Source organism: Mirounga leonina, unplaced genomic scaffold (assembly GCF_011800145.1).
Source record: "Mirounga leonina isolate KUSES-001 unplaced genomic scaffold, KU_Mleo_1.0 Mir_108, whole genome shotgun sequence".
NCBI classification, from domain to species: Eukaryota; Metazoa; Chordata; class Mammalia; order Carnivora; family Phocidae; genus Mirounga; species Mirounga leonina.
The window spans coordinates 3,370,266-3,379,845 of record NW_023270237.1 but is presented as its reverse complement, the minus strand read 5'-3'; positions in this window follow the sequence as shown (position 1 = coordinate 3,379,845).

Here is a 9,580-nt window from a genome sequence, read left to right as displayed (position 1 = left end):
GGTTTAAATCACAAGTCCTGAGGGAGAAAAGCGGTTGAAGTAGTATAAATATTCTTATAAGGGGAGTAAAAAATTAGGAATGTTTAGAAATAAAAGTTAATCTATAGGGGGGCACCTGGGTGGCTCGGTTGAGCATCTGCTTTTGGCTCAGGTCATGATCTCAGGGTCCTGGGATCGAGTCCTGCATCGGGCTCCCTGCTCTGCAGGGAGACTGCTTCTCCTTCTCTCTCTGTCTGTTGCTCCCCCTGCTTGTGCTCTCTCTCTCTCTCTGTCTGTGTCAAATAAATAAATAAAATCTTTTAAAGAAAAGTTAATCTATAAGAACAGAAATTTCAAATTAATCATTATAAATCCGAAGAAAAAAATGAATTTCTACAAAGAGGCACAGATATATACAGGAAAGAAATTGAAATTATTACCTCAAGCCTCCAAAAAATGAAGGAAAAAAAGAAGCAGAAAGCCAAGGAGGAGGATAGGGAAAAAGTGTAGCAAAGCAATGAAAGAAAAACAAGAAAGAAAAATATTGAGGGAGCAATATTCACAGAGAAATTCCTATGGTTTTTAATGACACAGATACATAAAATGTGAGAGAAAGGCAGAGTTGAGTCATTCCCACAGCTGGCTGCTGAAGTAAAGACTGCAATGTTTCTTTATTATGACAATTGACCGGCCAGATAAATTATGATTCAGTAAGTTACAGGTGTGGGAAATGGAGTGGAAACGTACAAGGGACTCAGCAAACTGTAAAACTGCATCGCCTTTATCAGTGGACTCCTGTTGAGTCCATCTAGTTGATGAACATCTTTATCAGCCAGCAAATATAAATGACTTATGGGAATAATATTTCAAGGCATAATGGCACAGCTATATCTAGTATTCTTCTAAGATCTGGGTTATTAAATATTAAATATCAAAGCTGTAAATTATAGTAGCAGCTTTATATAACTAAATTAAATTCAAACAAAACCTAATTTCCTTAATCATTGGCTGTAATCCTCCAGGAACATATGCTATTAACTCAACTACAAATGGCACAGAAATTGTGTGACTTCAGTTAAGTTATTTGATATCAAATTCTAATCCAGGGCAGACTTCTCTGTAAATCTCCTACAGGGATTTTAATACTTCTACAATCATATTGGCTTTTTTACAGAGTAACTAATCTTTTCATACTCTTATTTCTCACTCCTTTATCCAATTTCTTTTTATTTTTTTTCTCTCAGAGCATATTCTAGGTCAATTTTTTAAAACAAACATCTTGTGGAATTAAAAAAATATTACTCAAAATTATCACCAGAGCTATCATAACCTTAGATTCTATGCAGAGAACTAATTAAACTTAACTGGGAGTATTTATAGATCCAATTAACTGTTTATGGCTATGTATGTCAGTGCAAATCCAAAATAATAAAGCAATGATCAGTATAATTTGGCTCATTGTCTCCATTGGCCAAATGTTTATCATGGAGTTTGTTCAATGATGAAGTACATTGTATCTATTGTAATTATGAAGAAATGGCTTAAGTGAATTTATTTTGTGCTCTTTTTGGACAAATGTTAGCCATTTTTTTAATAGTCTCTGATGGACATAGACTAAATATATGATTAAGAATCTACAATTGCTTAAAGTACAAAAGTTTGAAGAGGAAGGAGGAATTAGTTCATATTATGGGGACTTAACACAGCAGTAAAGAGATGAGAGTCTTGGCCAAAATGGATGCCTGGGAAATTTGGGCTTCTGTTCATAACCAACGTAAACAGTAATGTTAGGCACGGGAATATTGGTCTCGATAGACACTAAGAAAAAGGAAAGTAATTAGTTTAGGCTTTAATCCTAGATCTCAGGCTTCCTGAATGTGAGGATGGGGCAGTCCAAGACTGCCTTGAATTCAACGAGATGGTAATTCAAGATGGTGGGCAGTTCACTGAGAGGGGAGGGTTGCTTTCCTGAAGAGCAAAAGGTCAAAACTACTCCCTTCTGCATCTGTATGCTGAAGATTCTTAAATGTTATTTTCCCTAACCCAAACTTTCCCAACCTTAGGGTTTCTCCAGACTCGTTTTTATCTGCCTATCTATATCTTCACTTGGATGTCTTATAGGAAAATCAACAAGGGCATGGCACCTATCACACTCAGGATCTCATCATGGGGCAGCTGGCACCCTCAAAAGCTTAACTGAGACAAATTTAATGAAAAGCAGTTCACAAAGTTGTTGGTAAAATTAAAGGAGCCAATACAGAATGCTGAAGCATCCAGGGATTGGTAACATTGGGAAGCTATTATCTCCATTAAGCCTACATGTAGGAAAGGGGCAAGGAGCCCAGATGGCGGTTTGAGCCAAGGAACGGAGTCAATCAGATTGAAGCAGTAAACCCAGAAAGCAGTCACTGGCAGAAATGGGGTGGGACAGGAAGGAATTAGAAGGAATAAATTCCTCTACTTTTATTTTCTCCTGCTTCCTGCTTTACCTCACATATATGCATCTATGATATATATACATCTATCGATACATCCGATACCTCTATCATCTATCTATAGATTTATATAGAGAAAGAAATTCCTCATTCATATGTATATACATGTATATACGCACCAATATTTTTACTAGAAACTGTAGACATCTGGACTGGTTGATCTTTGCCTGAGGCAACTGACTTTAAGCTCTTGCTTCTCCTAGGCTCCCTCCACTGCCTAACAGCAAGCGTCCCCCAAAGGCTGAGTCCTCAACCCTCTACACTTTCTCTTTACATTCTATTTTCAGATTGAATTATTGTCTTTATGCTACTGTGAGTTCTGACCTCAAGGCACAACTCCTTAATTCACAGGGACAATATTTGATTAGGAGTGTAGAATTTAAAGCAAGGTCTCTCTTTTGCTATGAAAAGGTGTAGACTTAAAAATTAAATAGACTCAATTTTGTCTATTTTTGACTAAAAATGAAGCAAGCCAAATGAAAAACAAAAGATAATGGGAGCAGATGGTCCATCAGAGTAGCAGTAAAGGGTCTAATATAGATTCTTTTTTTTTTTTAAAGATTTTATTTATTTATTTATTTATTTGAGAGACAGAGAGCATGAGAGGGAGGAGGGTCAGAGGGGGAAGCAGACTCCCCGCCGAGCAGGGAGCCCGATGCGGGACTCGATCCCGGGACTCCAGGATCATGACCTGAGCCGAAGGCAGTCGCTTAACCAACTGAGCTACCCAGGCGCCCCTCTAATATAGATTCTTAAACTATCTGTGGTTTGCTCTATAATAATAAACAAGTTTTGATCTAATGTGATTTAAGACATAAGTAACTCAAATGTTCCCTGGTCTCTCTGGCTTGTAGATAAAGTCATCAAAAGCCTTCCCTCAAGTCCCTGTGGGCAGATGGTTGCCCTGCATATAATTGATACTCTATTGAGTGCTAGTGCCCTTTGGACAGATCATCTCCGGAAGTGCCAGACTGAGGCTCCTGATCTAGCGGCTCATGTGGTGGTGTTGATCACCCATGGATGCTCCCCTCTGGAGCATCATCAGGTCCACACTGCCCTTGGAGCTTCATCACCACTTGCCTTTGCCTCTTTGGTTCTTTTCTGTAAGACAGTAGGAACTCACACCTTATGCTTACAGGTGATGTCCCATGATGGAGTGGCCTGTTTCCTTAGTCATAGCTGGCTGTAACACTCACCCAAAGCAAGCAGGTGACTCAGGGCAGGAGGAGTTATAGAACCACCTCACAGAGCACACAAGATTACTCTTTCCTCACCTGCTCAGGCTACTCGTGTGAGTTTGACTCACAGAGCCAAAATCCTTCATCAGTTTTGGTGAGTGATTTCTCTCAGGGGCCCTCCTTGCAGTGGCTCTCCTACAATGTCTCCCATTATACACTCACCCCCCATTAGACTATATCCCTGCTGTGGATGGAATTCAAGTTTTTTGAGACTTGTGGGTCCCACAGAAGCCTGGGGCATGGTGAGGTCTACTAGTGTGGAGTGTGCAAAGTGGGAGTGGGGTAGTAAGGGAAGAATAAACAGCTTCTTTCTCTCTCTGAAGGCAGGAGAGCAAGTTTCTTTAGCTCCATTTAGGATGAGACTGGAAGTGGGGAGGGGGCAGGGAGGCAAAAGGGTAGGGTAGAAAGGAAGTTTGAAGTGTGGGGCCAAGGGACCCGTCATCTACCTCCGATGCTAACATGCTCAAGCCTCAACTCTGACCTCCAAATTCCTTGAGAAGTTTATGTGGTCAGCCATATCAAGATTTTCTTTTGTTGGGGCACCTGAGTGGCTCAGTGGTTAAGCGTCTGCCTTCGACTCAGGTCATAATCTCAGGGTCCTGGAATTGAGCCCCGCATCGGACTCCCTGCTCCGCGGGAAGCCTGCTTCTCCCTCTCCGGCTCCCCCTGCTTGTGTTCCCTCTCTCACTGTGTCTCTCTCTGTCAAATAAATAAATAAAATCTTTAAAAAATAATAATAACTTTAAAAAAGATTTTCTTTTATTATAATCTATGTTCAGCTAATTCCACTAAGGATATCTTTATCTGTGAGTAAATGTTCAACTCTTCATAGTTTTAGAAAAGGATAAAAATTGTCTTAAATGCCCTTGACTCCAAATTGGATTGGGTTGGTTCATGAGAGACTATTTTTGAAGTTTCTTAGGTTCCTTGTAAAAAGTACCACTGTCCGTTAATCTGCTCCCTACTGTTTCCATTCATCATTCATCACTCATTTTACTACCACAACCTTGGGAATTTGTCATCATAGTTGTTATAGAAGTTGGTAGAAGTTAGTAACTAAGCAGTAGCCATGTTGACATATGACTTTTCTTAAGACTCTATGGGAAACAGGGCGCCTGGGTGGCTCAGTTGGTTAAGCGGCTGCCTTCGGCTCAGGTCATGATCCTGGAGTCCCGGGATCGAGTCCCACATCGGGCTCCCTGCGCAGCAGGGAGTCTGCTTCTCCCTCTGACCCTCCCCCCTCTCATGTGTTCTCTCTCTCTCTCTCAAATAAATAAATAAAAATCTTAAAAAAAAAAAGACTCTATGGGAAACAAAGGCAGCATGTGTGTAATTCTTAGATCTTGGGTTGTTAAAAAATTCCAACTATTTTTTTGCCTGTATTGGGGGTTTTGAAAAGATGAAACACTAAGAATCGCAGTCAATTTCATACTCAATACAGAATATTATAGGCTGAAAACTTCTGTACCAGAGACTTCAAAGAAAAAAAGTGGCTCATTTTAAAGACATAAAGCTTACCTATTCCATTAGGTAATTTGGCAAGCCCAAATAGCCTCAGCCATTGCTATGAAGTCTCCACAATTTTCTGAAGACAGTTACTCTTCAAGTTACAACTGCTGTTCAATAAAAAGAAAAGATGCTGTAGTCATGGCATTTGTGCAATATTTTTGCATTATCAACTTTTGCTACAGAACGAGGGAAAAATAAAACTTTAGCTTCTCCAAGGAAAGTCTGTACCAGTCTATTAAATGAATCTCACATTGTACCTATTGGAGAGTTTAGAAATTGTTTCACAGAAAAATCGTATTGCTTTTATTTACAGTTTCATAGGCCATCTCCAAAATCTATGACTGCTGCACAGTGAAAATTTGAAACACCTAGTGTTGTTACAGACCAGCCTTTCTTTGGCTTTTCTTTAAGACATACTGCATAAAGGTGTTATATTAACATTGAAAATATTTCAAGAGCTCTCTTCAACTTTGTCAAAAAAAATAGCCCAAAGAATGAAAACCACCTCCATACAAACATGGGCCTTGCAACAAATTAGAAGTTGGCTCTGTAAGTATAATTGAAAACACGAGACACACACACATGCACACACAAACACACCCCAGACTGCAAACCTACAAACTCTTCAGACCTAAATCAAGGTTTTTATAACCCAGCTGGTAGCACAATGTCAAGGTGTCAAAGTGACACCTTGGGCAAGTGCTACTCCTGCTGATAGCCAAAGATAATAAATGAAAAAGCAAACACTTCGCCCAGCCAGGGAGGAATAACCTCCAGTTAAGCCTATATGCATAGCTGGGCTTTCTGCTAGACCCTCCAAATAACTTTTTAAAATCATTTTTTTTAATGACAACCTTATAGATTCAGAGGAAGAAATACTCTATCCCAACCCTGGAACCTAGGGCACTCACTAGAAGAGTACCCGAGGGTAAGGACAATGTTTATCTTTTCCTCATTGTATCTACAAGGCTCAGTGTATGACAAACACTCAATAGAATTGACTGCCTCCTCTCTTTCCCAGTCATCCCCTTACTATTGGAAACTTCGCCATGCTGCTTTTGAGAAAACATGGAAAGATTAGCAGTTTATAATTTATAATCCAGGTCTCAAAATACCAGGAAAGTATGTCTTCAGAGATGCTTTTTAAAAAAGCTTCATTTAGGGTTTATGCCCACCTGGAAGTTTAATGGAACGGTTCAGCACATGCAGACAATTGTTGGACTGATGTACTTCAAATAACTTCCCTCTTCTGTGATAGTAACAAATATCCCAGGTCGGGCTTTGGTCACTGTGTTAGTCAGGAGGGGCTCCCATGACAAGATAGCACACACTGGGGGGCTTAAACAGCAGAGATTTATTTTCTCACAGTTCTGGAGGCTGAAAGTCCAAGAACAAGGAGCCCACAGGGTTGATTTTTGATGAGACCTCTCTTCCTTGCTTGCAAATGGCCACCTTCTTGCTGTGTGCTTACATGGTCTTTCCTCTGTGCACGTGCAGATTGAGAGAGAGAGAGAGATCTGGTGTCTATCCACCAGTCCTGTCAGATTAGAGTCCCACCATTATGACTTCATTTAACTCTAATTATCTCCTTAAAAGCCTTATCTCTAAGTACAGTCACATTGATGATTAAGGTTTCAGGACAGGAATTTTGAGAGGGGACACAATTCAGTCCATAACATCTCACTCTCATAGTACTTAAATTATGAGATGTCAAAGAGAAGAGTAAATATCACTCATGGGCTTTGTTGCCTCTTCTGGGAAAAGGTCAGTGTATTTTGGTTGTACACAGGATAGTTGTATCATGTCGGTGATCTTGCTATTTGCTTTATTTTGAGATTAAGTACAGTTTAGGGAGAAGTGTATGGGTGACAAGTTGACAAGGGGTAGACTGGTGATGATCAATTTTATGTGTCCACTTGAATGGGTCCAGATATTCAGTCAAACATTATTCTGGGTTTTTCTGTAAGGGTATTTTTGAATGAGATTAACATTTAAATTGGTAGACTGAGTAAAGCAGATTGCTCTCCATAACATGGGTGAGCCTTATCCAATCAGCTGAAGGCCTGCATAGAACAAAAGGCTGGCCCTCCCCCAAGTAAGAGTGAATTCTCTTGCTTCATGGCCTTCAAACTGGGACATCTGTTCTTCCTGGTTCTATAGCAGCCTGCCCTTCTTCAGACTCCAACTGGGACGTGGACTCTACAGATTTTTGTCTTCCCAGACTCCATAATCTCATGGACCAATTGTTTATAGTAAATCTCTCTATATATTTTTTCTGGACTTGACTAATACAATCATCCATACCTTTCAAAGGTCAGCTATCTCTGACTTGTCACTTAATCATGTATACACACATTTATTGTAAATGTCTCCTATGTAGTCAACTTTACAGTTTGTTGTTGCACAATTTAGGAATCAGAAAATCCTATAGTTTTCTGACTTCTAATTTGAGTCAGAAATTTGAGTGATTGCAAAATATTCGAATGACTACAAAATATTTCCTAAATTCTCTAACTTGCCAGCTGCATGACCTAGCATGAATTGCTTATCTTTTCTGAAGTTCCTCATTTGGAAATGGGAATACAAATACATCCCCTTCCTATCTCATGAAATCACTTTAGAATCTCATGAGATGATACATATGAAAGTTATTCTGAAGATGGAAAGCATCATCATATGATTGGATTTATTACTATTACTACATAATACACATATGCATTTGTTACTGTGGGTTGATCTTAAAATAAAAATTCCCAACCTTGGGAAACAGATCTTGTTATGACAAACTCTCCTGGTTAAGCCAGGGACAGTAACTGGGTAGCTCGTGGGCTGCTACTCTCTCTGCCCACTCCCTTGGCAGACATCCCAAACCTACCACCTAGGCACTTTCTGATGGAGTTTTATGAAGAGCTTTAGGATTCTTCTAATGCCTCCTATTCCTGGCAACCTCTACCAGTGGACCTGAGTAGGCACACAAGTTGATACCTTGTTGTCATCTCTGAGTTAATTACTAATCCATCAATTCTGTGGGCCAGCCTGTTCTGTCAAAGGAATGTGTAGATTACTGTTAATTTATGTAAGGCAATATGGATCTGTGGATGAGGTGGGGAACATATATCTAATCTCAGCTACTGACTGCATTTAGCAATAAGAATCATAAATTTTTCATCTGCTTTGCCACATATCGCTCAGCCTTTTTAACCCTTGTGGAAGGAAATACAGACATGTCTGCTCTCATCTGCAAATTTCCTTACAAATGGGAGTTGTCTTTGCAGAAGAGAGTTATTTGAAAGGGAGCAAGAAATCAAACAGATTGCGTGCCAAAAGAAGAAAATAAGCTAAATTATCCACCTTCCTCACCATCCCTTTCTTACCCTCCCTCCCCCCCCCCATAGGTACAACAGTTCTTCTGGGGATATTTTCTCAGTTCTTCTTCAGATTACATAGAAGAAACCTGAGGTCTGTGATTAAAGTATGCAGAAGGTTTTATGTTTCTTTTGTCACTGAGTCATAGAAAAGAAACAAAACAAAACATGTTCAGCTCAATCGAAATCTAACCAATCACAGAGCTTTATTAAACATAGCTTCAACAGAAAGAAAATATGAAGTCCTTGCCCAGGAAGGATGGATGCCAAGAACAGAGTAATGTTCTGGCTTTGTCCTTGATATCTATAAATTTTATTCTTTGTGCAAGTCACTACATTCCTGTATAGCTATTGATATTAAACATTGGGGGAAAACTTACAAACGGACAGTGAAATGCATTAGTGATTACCAGATGTTAGCTAGCCACACTCCATGAGAACCCCATTCACATGTTTTTGACCTCCAGAGTACTTAAAGCATTTTCTTTTCTCTTCTATTATTTGATCTCCTTATTTTTGTGGCCAAATATATATTGGATGCAAAAACTTTTTCAGACCAAAACTTGGCATGTGAAGTCTTGATTTGGCTGCAGTTGGGTTACCACCAATTTGCAAAATAAAGTATGAATAATAATCCAAGCTGTAAGAGTGCTAAGTAAAATAAATCTTTACTTTACCATCTTATCAGGGAATATAAATCAATTTGGCACATACGTCAACCTTAATTTCTGTGTAAAGATTCCAGATGTAGCTATGATTCTATTTTATAAATATAACCAACATGTTATATACAATGAGAATTAAAGACCCCATGGATCTTGTGAATGGCCCTTTCCTTATAAACACAACCTGAACCCAGAGCCATGGAATTCGATTGAGTTCACTGACAATGTTGCCTCTCTACAGGTTTTTCTCATCTCTTTGTTCCTGCGCCTTCCTCAATTCAACTTCTTTCCCTTCTCTTTATTTTCTGCTGTGTCTGTGCCTCCTCCCT